Genomic DNA, 17,279 nt, shown 5'->3' with positions numbered 1-17,279 from the left:
TCAGGCTACGCCCACCGAAAGGAACTCCGACCTTCTATTGGACTAAATTACTAATAGCCAGTCCAATCGTAAGCTTTCGCTGCATATGCACTTGTCTAAATTGGTACTACAGAGGTTTGGCTACAGGTTCCTATCTTCTCGTTAAAGGGCTTCTGCATCCCAGGACAGGCTGGAAAGTGCACGTGGGGAATGTGTCTCATCAAAAGTACTTTTATTCATGCAAGAAATATTTGTTGAAAAGTTACCTGTGTCAAGTACTGAGAGGATTGAGAAACATCGATGAAGAAAATAGAAAAGTCCCTCTCCTTGTAATTATTACAGGATGAGCCTTGCGCGGTAGCGCATGCCGGGTAAGACCAGCCACTCAGGAGGCTGAGGGCAAGAGAATCACAAGGGTAGCCTGGACAATTTAACGAGATCCTATCAAAACAAAATTAAAAGGTTTCAAGTTGTAGCTCAGTGGAAAAATAAATTTTTATGAGTTAATCATTGGTGGATTGAAAACGAACCATCTTATCCCCAGTGTGAATCCTTACAGTATGAGGAATACCCTGTTCATTACCATCTTTCTTCAAACCTCAGAAGTTAAAATTCAGCAAATATTTGAGAGGCTGAGAGTTTAAATGCCAAAGTCCAACATCACAAGGAAGAGAGATTAGAAGTTAAAAGTTGGGTCTCGGAAGGGTCCGGCTCAAATTGTTCCATCTAAGAAAATAGCAAGTCTATCCTAGTTAGGGTTATTCTTGACTCTATCTCACACACCATAGCTAGATCAATCAATCCATGTATCTATCTATATTTTGATTCTGCCTCAGAACTTCTCTCCATTACCTGTATTACAAGCGACCATTTCCTTCAACCTGAACCACTAGGGCAGCCCATTCCCTGACCTCCTGGCTTCACCCTTGCCCTCCACAGTGTGCCCAATCAGCCAGAGAGAGCCTCTTAACCCTTCAGTTAACTCACTTTTTTCTCTAAGCCCAGAACAGTCCTTATAACTGATGCACACAGTCTGACCCTCCTATGCCTCTCACCCTCATTCCCACTGCTCTAAGCCCTCTAGCCCTTAAAACATAAAGGCCAGCTTCTGGGGGTCTCCGAACTTCTGGTTTCCTTGCTCCCTTCTCACCTTCAGTTCTGTTCAGATGTTACTATCTGGGGAATTCTCTCAGACCAGCTAATTTTTTCCCCCTTGTACCCAAGGGTTGAATTCACAACCTCACACTTGCCAGGCAGGCACTTGTGCCACTGAGCCAAACTCCTGGTTCTTTTAGACTGACTATTGAAAATTGCCTTAAATTAGTGTCTATTTTCTTTCCCTACTTTATTTCTCACAGCACTTACATGCTCTCTCTCTCTCTTTTTTTTGTCTCCCTCAATCTACTAGAAGTATCATAAGTGAGCAATTTTTGCTTGGGAGTAGTGGCTTATGTAATTCTGGATATTTGGGAAGCCAGGGTAGGAGATGGCAAGTTTGAGCCCACCTTGGACAACTTAGTGAAACCTGGTCTTAAAATAAAAAGGGCTTGGGATGTAGCTCAGTGGTAGAATGTCTCTGGGTTCCATCCTTTGAGACCCCTCCAACAAAGGACCAAGAAAAATTTTATGTGTGTGTGTGTGTGGTTCCTGTTTATCACTGTATCTAAAACAGTGCCTTGCACATAGGAGTGCTGTATAAAATATTTGTTGGTTGGGTGGATTTCTTGAATAAGAGAAGGAGGCAATTGAGGCTTAGGAAAAGGAGCTGTGGAAGAGGACTGCTTTCCTCCCTCAGCTCAGTCTGGCCTTAAGCTTCCCAAATACTGTGCAGTGTGCAGGCTGACCTGGGTCAGGGGCCTCCTAATACATTCTGTGTCCATCAACATTGTAATTATGTATTTGTGGGATTATCTATTTACATGCTGCATTCATCCCTTTCAATCAGATCATCTTAAACCCCAAATCCTCTGCCTGTTTAAATCTCTCGATGACTCCCTAGTACCCTGGGAACAAAGTCCAAAATGGCCTCCACCGTTCCCTTTGAGTCAGTACCAGGGCTCCCCCATACTTCTGGGTTCAGGTGAAGGACTATATTGTGGGGTGTGAAAACCATCCAATAGTCGAACCAAGACATACCAGGGGATTCATGTGCTATGCAATGAACTTTAACAGTGACACAAGGAGGTAACAGATCTGACAGCTAAACACTTTTCCTTTCTCCCCCAGAAAAAGTGTTTCTAAATGGCTTGTCTGGATGACATTCTGTACCACCTAGCAACCATGGCCCTTCGTTGTGAAGCCGGAGGCAGCTAGTGGTGACAAGGTGTCACCTTCTCTCCCTCACCATCTCCCTCTCCTTGATTGGGCCTTTGATTTGCAGCTGAACTGTTATGTGAAGTTTGTATCAGCTGTTTTCTATGGAGTGAGGGCAGAAAAGTAGCTGACACTATTTGTCCTGGGCTTTAATGAGTTGCGTTCTTCAGGGAGAGTTCCAGTTTGACACATAAAAGTATAGAATGCTCGGTTAATTTTGAGTTCTGGATAAACAGCAAAACATTTAAAAACTGGGGCCAGGGATTTAGCTCAGCAGTTCAAGTGCTTGCTTGGTAAGTGCAAAGTTGTGAGTTCAATCCCTGGTACCAAAAATAAAATAAAATAAAGTAAACAAAATGTACATATGTCCAAATATTGTATAGGATATCCTTATGCTAAAAGTGATTTGCCAGTGGGATGGGTTTCTAGCTTAACTGACATTTTCTATATATTTCTTCAACCATATATGAAGACTCCCAGGAATACCTGGAGGGAAGGAAAGAGTAGGTTGTAGTGTCTGAGGTGAGGGCAGAGTACGGATGGAGCTTTATTGTACGAAGCAAAAGATGGAGGAGGAGGTGGGAGATGGAGTTGTACCGCAAAGGAGAGACCGAGGTTTTTAAAAATATTGTCAGAGAAATGACACAGAATGCTTGAGACTAATTTGTCATAGAAGACATTTCTAATTAATTTGTCATAGAAGACATTTATTTCTTGCAATTCTGGAGGCTAGAACTCCTGGCTGCATCATCATATGATTGAAGATGGAAGAGGAAAAATACATAGGGGCTAAACTCGCCTTTTATTATGTTTTATAAAACCCTCACCTATGATGCTGGAGCCTCTGGCCTAACTCTGCCTCCCACAGTGAGCTGTATGGCAGGGAGAAGCTCAAGGAGAACTTCTCAGCCTGATGTCTTTGCCTTGTCCATATTTATAGGGGTTAGCTGATTTTCTAAAAATAACTATTGCGTTGACTGATGCAATCAGGATCTTAGTCTTTGTTTCTGTGCTGAGTCAAGGTTCACAGGACTAGGGGCACATAACAAAAAGTATGTAAAGGTCCTACAAAGGGTAGTATCCAGTATATCATGTGAGAAAGCGTGTGGTCATCTTCATTATGCTTGCCACCTCGGTCATGCCCTATGCTGCCTATTCCTCCCTAACTGTCCTAACACTGTCCAGCAGCCAGAAAACTCTAGTGCCTTGCCCTCCCCATGCTCCAAGTTCTATCTACTCAAGCCAGAGATCACTGGACACCTTTGTGGATTCTACCTCCCTCTGCTATGGATTGGAGCCCTTCTCCAGGTGCAAAGGGAAACAGTCATAGCACTTAACATCTGTTGCTTCTCACTATCAGGGTGTTCTTTTGTTATAGATAGCTACATTAGTGAGAAATATTATAGGCAGTCAGACAGGGCTAGGCTCTCAAAGGAGCCAGTGCAGAAGATCGTAACCATGAGTGGAGGTCCATTCATAGGAAGCCAGACCTCAAGACAGACAATGAAATGACTACTCCTACATACTTCCCCTAGGGACAAACATGATTGGTATTCTAAATAGGCATCAATCATGGAATGGGGCCAGGAAGAATCCCCCGCCCCCTTTACAAAAAAAGTTCTTGGTCTTTCCATGTATACTTGCTATCCCATTGGATGACTTGCTTCCCCACTGGATCAATGCTACCTAAGCAACTATACTTTTAATCTTATTAGTTGATCATAGTTTTGTCTCACCTTGTGCACACCTTGTGATTTTGCACTATAAAGCTTCCCCTGAGAAGTAGGGTACTCAGCAACCCATTTTCTGGTCCCTTTTTGTCTCTCTTAGACAGAAGCTGTCTCTTTCCCCCAATAAATATTTTCTACTCTTAATCTCTATTGTTTGTAAGAATTCATTCTTTGATTTTGGATAACATGAACTCAGCACATTGGACATCTAGCATATTGGGAGTTATAATATTTCCCTTGTATTACTTGGATTATTTGGAGGTCCTGCTATCATCCTTGTATCACTTTGTTTCTGGGTGTCCAGTATTTTCTGGTTCTTGGTTGGTTCTGTTTTGTTTTAAGAGAGGAGGGTCTCTTTTGTTGCCTAGGCTGGAGTGTCATGGCTACTCACAGGAGTGATCCTACTGTTCTGTTTGGGGAAGATGCCTGATGAGCACTGGGTGCTACTGCCCTGAATTCCTAGGATCAAGCAATTCTCCTGCATCAGCTTCCAAGTGACTAGGACTACATGTGTGCACTACCTACCTGGCTTTCCAATGTCTTGAGAACCATTGTTCATGTATTTTCTCTGTTTTTTTGTTTTGTTTTGCTTTTTAAATTTCTGGTGGGAGAAGAATTCAGTCCTTGTTAGAGACCACCCAGGTAGGCTTTTTGTGAGCTACTAGGTTGTTTATTTTCTTTTTTTGTCTTTTTCCTTTTTATCAGTACCGGGGATTGAACCCACGACTGCCTCTTACAAGGCAAGCGTTTATGCCACTGAGCTAAATCCCCAGCCCCGGTTGTTTATTTTCTCAGGTATAAGCAGGCTGAATCCAGAAAGAGTCAGCCCAAGAGAGGGGAGAAGGAGGGCTTTAAAGGGGACGCAGTTGCTGGGTGCTGGTCGAGGAAAGCTGCTTGCCTGATGAATATGGGGGTGGAGCAGATGCAGTCAAGCTTCTCAGGATGGCTGGCTCTGAAAATGTTATCAGGTTTTCTGGAACTGCAGCAGTTGGGACATGATGTGCTTGCCTTTGTTGTTCTTTGTGGTTTCCTATTGTGCTTGCCAGGAACCATGTGATTTGGTAAAGTTAGAAAAAAGATGCATTGTAACCACAATCAATAAAAAGCACTCTCTTTTCTCTTCCAATTCTACTCAAATCTACTTTCTCTGACATTTAGTGCCATCGGAGTAGCAGATGACAGTTTGGGATCTGAGGAAGTAAGCCCCTGTCTTACGTCACTTCACTCATCACTGGGACAAAAAACTCAACACCTAAAATTGAATGGAGGAGAGGATCGTTTTGGCTCACAGTTTTAGAAGTTTCAGTCCATATCTGGCAGGTTCAAACATAGAGATGCCACAGTAGAAAGATCTGAGTGGAAGAAAGCTACTCATGTCATGGCAGCCTAGAAGAGAAAGAGGGAAGACTGGGGCCTGGTTTACAGACGGTTTTGCACATTATGCAGGCACCACCCAAAAGTGGACAGCTGGGGCAGTACTGCCCCTTTCTGGGACATCCATGAGAGACAGTGGTGAGGGAAATCAAAAGGAACATGACTACAGAATGATAAAGATAAGTATATGGATAGACCTTGCCAGATGGGTGAAAGATGTAAAGATATTTGCATCTCATGTAAGTGGCTACCACAAGGTGAGCTCAGCAGAGATGGAAGGGAGGAGCTGGGAGGGTGTGACTTACCACTTCCTACCAGATCCCACATCCTAACAGCAAGTCAGCTGTGATGCCCATGATCCAATCACCTTTCACAAGCTCCGCCTCTGAGCACATGAGCCTTTTGGGGTCGTTCTTATTTTAAACCATAACAGCCAAACTACCTTCATGTGTGAGGGGAGGGGGCACTTGACAATTGACCCTGGACCTTCACACTAATTCCCAATCCTTACATTTTTAAAAAAAATTTTGAGACAGGGTCTTACTAAGTCACTAAAATGCTCAGGCTGGGCTCAAACTTGTAATTCTGCTGCCTCAACCTCTCAGAGTGTTGAGACTGTAGGCATGTACCACCATGCCTTGATGGAATACATATTTTTAAATTGCAGTTTAGAAAGATGTTTCTGGACTGTTTAACCAAAAAATGATATATATTGTACATTTTTGACAAATATGAAGGATATCATCTTTGCTATCTTTAAATATTTATTAAACCATGGTGAGAAAGTTGATTTAAAATGTAATCAAATCTGCAACCAAAGTATTAAAAGTAAGCAATGGAATCTGTAGAAAGTTTTCCATCATATGTAAGTGACTTGTTATAAAACTTTTCATCAAAAGAATATTTATTAAAAGAAAGAAACACATTTCAGATGGAAGCCATGAATGGAATCATACTGTTTGAAAAGTCCAGTCAGTGAAGGGGATTGGGTATGTAGTCCAGTGGCAGAGCATTGGCCTAACATGCTACAAGGCCCTGGGTTCTAGTCCCAGCACGATGATGATGATGATGGTGGTGGTGGTGATGGTGATGATGATATAGAAACAAGCTTCAGATGACAGCAGTGAATGGACTCATACTCCTTGATAATCCAATGAATGAAGAGAAGTATTGCAGACCCATTGGGGGAAAGATTTCAATTTCTCCCTGATCTGACAGTAGGACATGAAACTGTGTTGCATTTAGGTAAATACTGTGTGCTCCAAATATCATTGTTTTAACATGTAATCAGTATTTTTAAAATTGTTAATGAGATTTTTTATATTCTCATTTTCATACTAAGCCCCCCCAAATCCTGTGTCTATTTTACCCTTCCTGTCCATTTTAGTTCAACTGAGCCACATCTCCAGTGTTCAAAGCCACTTGTCACAGTCGATGCCTAATGGACAGCACAAGTGTAGAATTTTTCCGTGTGTGTGTGTGTGTGTGTGTGTGTGTGTGTGTGTGTCTGTGTGTGTCTGTGTCTGTGTATATGTATGTAGAAAATGCTTGTTTCCTTTTAGTTTAGGAAATCTATTTCATTCTTATGTTTGTGGGGGATATAGATACCCTCTAACAGATATACACAGAATTGAAGAATGCATTTAAACAGGTTCCTGCTGCAGCTGAGACTGCCAGGAGAGTATCCTGGGACCCCTCCTCTTTTTTGGCATGAGCGTTCACAAGGTGGGCTCTGGCTGTGGTCCTGACTGCCACACCCAAGAACTGGGTCCCTCACCTCAACCCTGCTGTGCAGAACTCGCCTACGCCCTCTTCTGGACACTGGTTGGCAGCGCGTGAAGAAGAAGAGTCCTAGTAAACACGTATCTCAGTAAAGTAAGGAAAGTGCCCCACCAGGCTGGCGGCTCTTCCCTGCCAGTCCACCCTCCTCAGGATCCGGTCCAGCTGCCTAGGGAGTTGAGATCGCTAGAAAGAACACATGGGAATATTTCCCTGAGTAAGTCCATCTGTTTCTAGAAACTACAGAAACCACCTATTAGACCATGTACAGCTGTCAGGCTAAGAAGTAGAGCAAAGCACTGTGTTTATAAACTGGCTTTTGCTGGTTCTCAGCAAGGGTTTGAGTCAGGTTCAAACGAAATGCATACAACATTGGAGAAATGGAAAGTATTTATTTCACAAAACCAGATACACATCCTAGAAGAAATTTTTAGAAAAATACTAGCACAGAAGCTGGGCATGGTGGCATACAAAAAATACAAGTACATGACTCAGTCATTTGGACAATTCAGTGGGGCAGCTCCTGGCATTGACTCTACTTTTCATATGCAGGGACTGAATTATACACATGTGCTTAGCATTCATGAAGTCTTGGGTTTTTGCCCCCAACACCACAAAAGGAAAAGTAAAGGAAACTGAGTCACGGGATAATTGAGAAGTATGGCAACAAATACTAGTTTGCCAACAACTGAATTTGGATCTTTCCCCTACAATATGTGCCCTACAATATTCCCTCATCAGCAGGTGAACAGCAATACTGCCAGAGTTTTTTAGGCATTCTGCTTTGTTTTCCCATCCCATGTCTAACAAAATGCCTATCTAGGACTCTTGCGTGTAATGTGAGTACACACACAGCCATTCTGTTCTTCACTATTCAGTAACTTACACAAGTCATCAACACTTTATTATAAAACAGGCTTTGTGGTGAATCACTTTGCCCAGGTGTAGACTAATGTAAAGTATGTCGAGCAGATGTTGGATAGGTGTTTGAAATGCATTTTCCACCTAAGATAATTTCAGTTTATAATGGGCTTATAGGAAAACTCACTATAAGCCAAGGAGCATCTTTTTGCACTCAGAACACAACTTCATGCCATGTCTGCGATTTCTGCAAACCTTTGGGATTGCCCTGTTGGGTTTGTCATACGTGAATTGCTGGGGAATTTTAAAAATATCTTAATTCCCTCCTCCCCCACCTTCCAAACCCTTGGATGCAGTCTCTGGAGTCGGTCCCTAGGTGTTTAACAGGCGCCAGCAATTAGCAGTTAGCAAACCCAGGCCTGAGGGTTTGGCCCTACGTTGATTCGGGAACCGGGCACAGCCCAGTCGGTTTGATTCTCCCTAGCCCAGAGTTTGTTTGCATTCAGTGCACTGTTGGTCGCTGAGGCTGGACGCTCTCCTGCATTCCCGCCCGTTTTGGTCTTCCACGCGTAGAAAGGAACTGGCTACTGGGACGGAAAGAGACGGAAGAGGACCAAGCCTTCGGAAGCTTAGCTCAGCCTGGCCACTGTGAAAGCAGGACCACTCAGGGGTTGCTTCTTGGCGATAGGGAAATTTTTTCTTCTCTGGCATTGGCTCTCATCTCCGGCCGGAACCCAGCAACTAGCCGTCCAGCTCCACTCAACGCCCACAGCTTACCTCCAAAAACTATTACAAATAGCAAAAGTTTGACGAGACTGAGTACGCTCGGTTGAGGCACCGCTGGGATTCGAACCCAGGATCTCCTGTTTACTAGACAGGCGCTTTAACCAACTAAGCCACGGCGCCACCTGCGTAAGTGTGCTGAGAAACTATTCCCCATTACTAGTTTCTCCACGGGCACCCGCCTGTGCGCGGGCACTAGCGCATGCGTAGTCTCGATCCTGGTTTGTGTGGCCGGGTTGGAAGTTTAAGGGTTTACCGAAGACTGGGAGCTGAGCAGTGCTCCTGGGCTGGGCGGGAGCGGGCCCTGCATGGTTTAGTTTCTTTTCCGTATAACGTCTGCTGCCGCGTATACCCGCCATCTTTCTGTCTTTGAAGGATGCTTCGGCCAGGTCCGGGCTTTTTGCCTTCCAAAACTGGCGCGGCGAAACGCGGCAGTGCTCTACTCCACCCTCATCCGTGAACGCCAGGTCCGCCCCGGCGCAGCCAGCTGCGGGCTCCCAGGGCTGGGAGCTCGGGGACCCTCGGGAGCCTCCGACCCGACCCCACGCCTCCTCGCGGCCTCTGGCCTTGCCAGCCCCAGGGGCCCGGAACTTCATCTGGGCCGCTTCTTCCGGGCCAGCGAGAGTCCAGGTGTACGACCCCGTCTTTCTCCTCTGAGATGAGCTTTTACCGGTTCCTGAGCGACCATGGGCTTCCTGGAGCCCCGACCTCGGCCCGGGAGCCCCTATTCCTGGGGCAGAGGTTCCCCTAGCTTCCCACTTGCGCCCTGGGTCTCCTCCTCGGGCCCACCAGCCGCGGTGCCCCAGCACTTTCCAGAGAGCCCCTGGGCAGCAGCAAAGCCAGCCACTGGCAGCACTCCCGCTTACCCCGACTTTACTCCAGTGGGAGATTCCCCTGGAGAGATGCTAAGTCTCTGCAGAGATTGAGAGAGGAGAGGGAAGGGAAAGGAAAAGGAAATTAAGATGTTTTATGGATGCGCATCACTTCCCCACAAGGAATGTAAGCATTGTGACTGTTACACACATGTACTAATAACTAAAAGTTAAAAAATCTATGCCCAGGGAGGTTCGCCTCAGTACTATTTATAAGGGCAACCTAGGTGCCCATCAGTGGGGACAGTGTTCTCGTATGCAGTCCAGCTTTCCTGCACAGCCCCAGTAACACGCAGCTGTGCGCATCTTTATATGCTGGAAGTCTTTGAAACCAACTGGAGGACAGAGGCCAAGAGTGGAGTTTCGACCACTTGTTATATCACGTTTATATTATGTTTTGCAAGTAGATGAATAAATACCAAGCAGTGAGCCAGAATCTGGGCAGTCACCCACGCTGTGACTGACAGGGATGGCACCCAGCATAGGACCTGCTCAATAACGGTGCCAGATTGTGAGACTTACAGACATTGTACAAATCGGTCCTGAAAATCAAAAAATTTTATAGTGGGCTCGGGAGTATTTGGCAGAACTCCTGTGAGCCACATCAGGTTAAACAAAGGCCTTCGTGTTTGTTAACTGAAAATGTCACACTTTCTGGTTTGATATACATTATATTGTGGAATTTTCAAGAAACTGGAGAGACCAGGTGGAGTTTTTCAGGAGGGCTTTAATAGTGCAGTGCCCCAGCCACTAGAAATGCTCAGAACCAACAAGTCCCCTTTTGTACAATTTATAGTGTTAAGCTGGTAGAGATACAGAAGTGAAACAAAGGCAGTCAGTCATTCTAGCAACTAACCTTATCTTAGCCTTGAAAGAAAACACATGGTGTGCATTTCAGAATGTTAGGATACTGTGAAGCTTGTAACCCCACTTGTTAGTTTTATCACTGCTGGTACTTGGTATTGTTCCTCTAAGGGAGGAGATTCCCAGGAGAAAACGGCGTGAAGTATCTCCCTTATCAATGAGAAAAACAAGGTGTGTTTTTGTCTGTATTTGCTCTAACATTGCTAACTGTGGTGTATATTCTGGGAATCTCTGTAGTTATCTGAACGATTATTTCTGATTTCATTTTCTCCAGAGCCTCATTCAATTGCTTTGTTGCTACCACTTCAGAGAGGCCTAGGGGTGGGGGGGCTTGTGGATTTTCTCATCTCATTGCACCCCAGATTTGCCTTTGGTGAGCTGAATGTCTGGGATTACGTTTTGCTTGGGCCTTCTCATTTTCTTTTCTCTCTTTTTTTAGTTTGATTCTTGGGCGATGTTTGTAAATTGCCTATCGTGTGTTACTTTATTGCTAGTATTTAGAACCTTAGCTGATGATTACCTCTCTCGGGTATCTTCCAGGTGTAGTTGGTTTTTGGGTTTTGAGTCTGCTGAAAGATCTCATTTCTTCAGTTTGTTGGAGTTGAGAATTTGTTGCTTGTTTGGCCTAGTCCCTGATTCTTTGACACTGCCACAGTATTTTCTATGACCCTCAGTCAATCTCAGTCATGGAATACTAGGATTAACAGCTATTTAGAACAACTGTGTTAATTTTGGCTATAGTGGTACCAATAGCATCAAACAGCCTAGAAAACAACAAACTGAGCTAACTCTTAACTTGCCACTTTTAAGAACCAGATTTGTGATTATATAACAAAATGTAAACCAAACTAGAAAATTATATGCAGTGTATAAGTCCCCGATGTGTCAAATTTGCCCTTGGGGTTTAAAATTTAAAATGGATTAAGGAGAAAATAGAGAAATGAAAAAAGCATGAGATTAAAAGTAAGGTTGGAGGACAAAGGGGGACCATGCCAACTTTGGGAAGCTGGTGCAGAAGACGGAAGGAAAAGAGAGATGGAAGAGATAAAAGGAATAACAGAGCACAACCACACCCACAAAGAGGCTAGGAGCCACGTTCACACTCATATAAAAACAATGAAGGAGGAAGAGAAAAAAGAAAAAAAAGTCAGGTGCCTCTCATCTCCGCATTTGGGAAGCTGAGGCAGGAGGATCAAAGTCAGCCTGGGCTACACAGTGGGTTCAAAGCCTGCCTTTGTGGTATAATGGGACCTTGTTTCAACAACAACAGCAGTAGCAACAGCAAGCTCAGCGGCACCGCACCTGCATGGCAAGAGTGAGGTCCTGCGTTTGAGTCTCAGTATCCTCCCCCAAGAAAACCAATAACCTCTGAGAAGTGGAATCATAAATAATACCTCAGTTCCCAAACACTTCTGTAAACAATTTGGTTCACAAAAAGAAGAGTTTGGCAAAATTTTGTTTTTGTTTGTAAACTCTGCATTGGGTGATAAACATGACCCCAACCATCTTTGCCACACAAAAACAAACATGGCCATCTTTTCCAAAATCGCAGAACAAATTAAGTTAGTGAACCCAGATAGCACTGTGTTTGTCCTTCTATGGCTGGTTTAGTTCACTTAGCATAATGTCTTCAGGTTCATCCATGGTCTAGACTATGTCAGAGTTTCCTTCCCTTCAAGATGCATGTATGTGCACATCACACTTTAGTTACCCATTCATCCATGTGTGGACACTTGTGTTGTTTCCACCCTTTGCTTATTGTGGAAAATGTTGCTATGCACGCAGGTTTACAAGTATCTGCTTCTGATCCCTGCTTTCAGTTCTTTTGTACATATACCTTGCAGTAAAATCGCTGGGTCATAGGATAGGTTGAACCTTTTGAGAAACTGCCAAACTGTTTTCTCTAGTAGCTGTGGTATTTTGCATTCCCATCAGCAATGCACAAAGGATCCAGTTTCTCCACATCCCATCCAACACTTGTTATTCTCCATGCTTTTTGTTGTTGCTATTTCTTGTCATTGTACTGCAGATTGAACCCAGGGCTTTTGCACTGAGCTACATCCCAGTATGTGGAAATCCAGTTTTCATGGCACCATTTGTTGAAAAGATTGTCCTTTCCCCAGTGAGTAATCTTTGCATCCTTGTCAAAAATCAGGTAATCATATAAGTTCAGGTTTACTTCTGGGCTTGTTAGTCTACTGCATTGATCTAATTGGCTGTCATTATGTCAATATAGTTAAGTGTTGAAGACAGGAAGCGCAAGTCCTCCAACTTTCACTATCTTCTTCTCTCCCCTTCCCAACTCTATATTGGGGATTGTACTAACATATTTCTCTAACCTTTTTATTTTTTTATTTTAGGGCCTTGGTAAGTTGCCCAGGCTGAACTTGAACTTGCACCCCTCCTGCCCCAGCCTTGCAGAGTTCTGGGATTACATGTGAGTACTGCTGTGTGTGGCTCCTCCCTTTTCTTCATCAAGATTGTTTTGGGTATCCAAGGACCTTTTCAATTCTTTATGAACTTGAGAGTTAGTTTTGCCATTTCTATGAAAAGAGCAATTGGAATTTTGGTAGGGATTGCATTGGATTTATGGGCTACTTTGGGTGGAGTGAGCTTGGCCTGGGTCACATGACCTGACTGAGACCCAATAGGTTATCCAAAATCAATTCCCTATGGTGGCGAGGCACACTAACACAGTGAAGGCCTCAGCAGTTTGACTGATCCGGAGGGGAGGGGCCAGCATACGTTGCCCTTGTTTGCAACTCACTAGCACACGGCAGTGGGAAGGATCACCTAGCCAGCATGCTTCAGAAGACTTGTAACCAACAAAGAAAGAAACTGGGGCCTCCTGAAGAAACAAAAAAGATGGAAAGAGGAAGCAATAAGAATAAGTCCCCAGGTCCCAACCCTGAGAACACTGACCCAGGACAGGCAAATACAAAGGAGAATGACAACAGCAAATATGCAGTATCAGACACGGCACCAGTGGACATAAAGAGTTATCTTTGGGACCTTATAGACAAGATCAAAAGTGAAATATTTAGCCAAGTAAAGCAAGATATAAAAGATTAACAAAAGAGATGCTAAGCAGCCCTCAAGAAGACACAGATGGGAGAATGGAGGAACTCAAACAAAGGAGAGAACCACTTGATGAAGAATATAAAGAAAATATAGAATACATGAAGCAGATTCAAAGAGATTACCAGGAAATTAAAAACTCTATGGAAAGATGGCAAAACTGCTTGAAAGAAACTTAGGATAGATTACCCAAACTGGAGGACAGTTTTGCAGTGTGGGAGTATGAAAGGGAAAACTTTTTAAAAATAACAAGGAAACAAGTAGTAACAATACAAAGACTAGAAGATGACAAAAGGATCTATAACTTGAGAATAAAGAATGTGAATGAAGAAGCTGGGGTACAAACAAAGAAACTACAAAGGCTATTCACAGAAATAATTAAGGAAAACTTCCCAAACATAGGAAAAGGAAATGATATGCAGATGTATGAGGCATACAGAACTCCAGCCACCTACAACCAAAGCAGAGCTACACTCAGACATATAATAATCAAGATCCCAGAAATTCAGTATAAGAACAGAATATTAAAAGCTGTTAGAAACAAGACACAGATAACCTAGAAAGGAGGGCCCATCAGAATAATGGCAGACTTCTTGGCACAAACCATCAAGTCTAGAAGAGCCTGGAGAGAAATATTCCAAGCCCTGAAAGAAAATAACCTCTGGCCCAGATTGATATATCCTACTAAACTGTCTCTAGAAATTGATGGAGAAACAAGATGCTTCCAAGACAAAGAGGAACTTGGGAAATTCGCGACCACCAATCCAAGTCTACAGAGAATACTGCAGGGCATTCTAGAGAGAGAGAAAAGTACTAGGATTCCAGGAACAATTGCAGAGAGGCCTCAATGAATGGAGCAGAAAACAGAATGAAGAAGACAAGCAGACAACTGATGGCAAAAAAAGAGCACAACATAAATGAGGCAGAGAAGGCTGGTTATAATCTCTAATATAGATGACCTTGATACACTAAATTAAAAAAAAAAAGAACCACACGTAGAGTAGATCAGGCGGTAAGGTCCACTGAGATGCTATTTATAGGAAATGTAATTAACATGAAAAAGAGTACATGGACTGAAAATCAAATATGAGAAAACAATGCTCTATGTGACACAGAACCAAAGAATAAAAGGAGCCACTAGACCAGTATTTGTGGATAGGTTGGAAAGACAGGCTTTAATAGGTAAAGAAACACAATTAGAGATCAAGTCCAGGAGACAGAAGGTTCAGAAGCACTTAGGTAAATAGCAGGTTGCCCCCTGCAATTTAAAATCAAGGGTCTTGGTGAGACCCAAAAATGCACAGTGTACTCTGGGGAAGTGAAAGGGCAGGGAGAGTCATAAAAAAAGGATGGCAGAAGATATTGTTAATAGTGTATCAGGGTTTAAAACCCACATTACTTGGGGCTGGGGATTTAGCTCAGCGGCATAAGCACCTGCCTTGCAAGCAGGTGGTCGTGAGTTCAATCCCTGGTACCGATAAAAATGAAAAAGACAAAAGAAAAAAAAGATTAAAATAAAACCCCTACATTACTCGCACCACTCTATTTAGTTAGATTTTATTCTGTCCCAGTTTGTCTACTTGCATTAGATTTGAGGGCACAGACAGCTATCCCAAAAACATCAGGATATAGCACAGTAATCATCTTTAATTTTCCTATTATCTTAATCTGGAGCCCTGTATGACTTATACTGTTTTATCATGACTGATCTTAGTTAAATCTGGTTTGTTTGATTGCTGTTTGGTATTGACAGATTTTATTCAAAACTGATGTGATTGATAGTATCAAGTCTGAGAGTATAGGCAACTACACTGAAGATGACAAGACTCATTACCATACACATTCTGGTTTGATTACTGCCTGCTTTTGAAGTTTTATACTATATACAAAGTTGTGTTTTTATTAATACTGTTATGTACTAATATATTCAATTATACTATTTCTGATGATATGATCAGTTCTATTGAAGATAACAAGAGACAACACAGGAACTATGGTAGAACTCCTTGCAAAACGGTCTTATATGTCTTTTTTACTTTATGTGTTTATAGGAATATGTTTTGTTTTGTTTTCCTTTGTTTTGTTTCTCCCTCTAATATAGAAAGGATAGAAATACATGTTAAGACTCATGCATGTGTAGAATCTATAAACAGTTTATGAGAACTGATCATATGACACATGATGAAATGAACAAATACTTTGAAGAAAAAGAGACACTAAAGTACCCAGTGCTGATCTTGGAGTGTCATGATGCGAAATCCAGTAATACTATTATTCTTTTTCAGAATGATTTTAGCCTGCTTTAGTTCATTTAATCTCAACATAAATGAAGATATGGATACCTCCTATACTCTTATGTTTAAGAGTATAGGATTGATAATTATATTACTAAATTTTTGTTGGATAGATAGTGGAACAGAACTGTTTGCAGTCTCGCTGTTTGAATTCCCACTTTCTATGTTCCACTTTTGTATTTTGAACAACTATTTGTAAGAGGACAGTATGTAAACATCAACTAGTGATTTCTTACTGTTTATTTTTTCTTTCTACCCATTTTCTGTTTTGTTTAGTCTTTCTTTAAATAAAATTTAAAAAGTGAAATATACAGAATAATATGTAATTTTAAATAAGCATTCATTTTTTTCCTATTTATAGTAGTACAGCAAAAATGTATGGCCCATACTTTTTCTTACCTATTGTATTACTATGTGTTTTAGTCTGAGACATCTGTACCCCAAGCTGGCCCTCTGAAGGCTTGGTGATGTTAGACCGACCCCATCCATTGTCTTGGAGGCCTAGAAGCCTCTGCTTAGAGAATGAAATGTTTTGATGAAGGCTGGTGGTGAGGTGAGACCCCGATTCTCAGGTGTTCCTGCTTGAAGAACAATAGCCCTTAGGGTATTCACGGTGAGCCATCGTGTGCCACCAAAGTGGCATCCCAAGGTATAATGGTGGGGAGGGGAGGGAAGGCCCTCCTGGGCCTTGACTAGTCTCTGCTGCTCCTCTGGGTGTGGCACCTGCCCTCTGAGCTCCTTGTCCACTCCATCACTCCAACAGCTTAAATGCCAATTTCGGGCAAAAGCAGAAATACCTGGCAACTCCGACACCTGCAAAGACTCACTTTCCGCGTTCCTATGCAGCTCCCGGGCACAGGCATCATGCTGAGGCTGTCCAGGACTTTTATACTTGGTAATAACACTCCAGTGATAGTCAATTTTGACAAATGTGATAGGCATGTTAAGTCACTCAAGGTAGGGCACATTTACCTCTGAAGCAGATAGAACCCATTTCTTGTCACTTACTTGAAGAAAAGTAAAAACTTAACAAGGGAAAACTTGGGAAAAGTACCTTTATAAAAGCAACAGAAACAAAGTTAGAATCCAATGTTGCTTTCATTTAAGAGCAGCAATTGTACTTCTTGTTTGCTCACCATTTAAGGTAGAATCCATACTATAAGGACAGGTGGTATATATGTTTATTGGGGTACTACATGTGATTTTTTTTTTTCCTGTGGAACCAGGAATTGAACTCATGACCTTGTGCTTGCCAAGCAGGCTCTTATGCCGCTAAACTAAATCCCAGCCCCTGTGTTTTTGAAAAACAGTTCTGTGTACCTGTAATCCCAAAACTTGGGAGGCTGAGGCAG

The 17,279-nt window shown here is 42.7% G+C and overlaps 1 long non-coding RNA gene and 1 other non-coding gene across 2 annotated transcripts; one reads left to right on the top strand and one right to left on the bottom strand.

Moving 5' to 3' along the window:
• Positions 1-8,868: 8,868 nt before the first annotated feature.
• Trnat-agu (transfer RNA threonine (anticodon AGU)) lies at positions 8,869-8,942 on the bottom strand. Its single transcript has one exon. It is a non-coding gene; the product is annotated as a tRNA-Thr (tRNA).
• An 82-nt stretch (positions 8,943-9,024) lies between these two features.
• Positions 9,025-16,253, top strand: LOC134476843 (uncharacterized). The gene is made up of 2 exons (XR_010048608.1): positions 9,025-10,726; positions 12,916-16,253. It is a non-coding gene; the product is annotated as an uncharacterized LOC134476843 (long non-coding RNA).
• Positions 16,254-17,279: the final 1,026 nt, after the last annotated feature.

Source organism: Cavia porcellus, unplaced genomic scaffold, assembly GCF_034190915.1.
Source record: "Cavia porcellus strain 051 isolate PalLab524CR breed Dunkin Hartley unplaced genomic scaffold, mCavPor4.1 scaffold_7, whole genome shotgun sequence".
NCBI lineage: Eukaryota > Metazoa > Chordata > Mammalia > Rodentia > Caviidae > Cavia > Cavia porcellus.
This window is presented reverse-complemented; position numbering and strand designations above follow the sequence as displayed.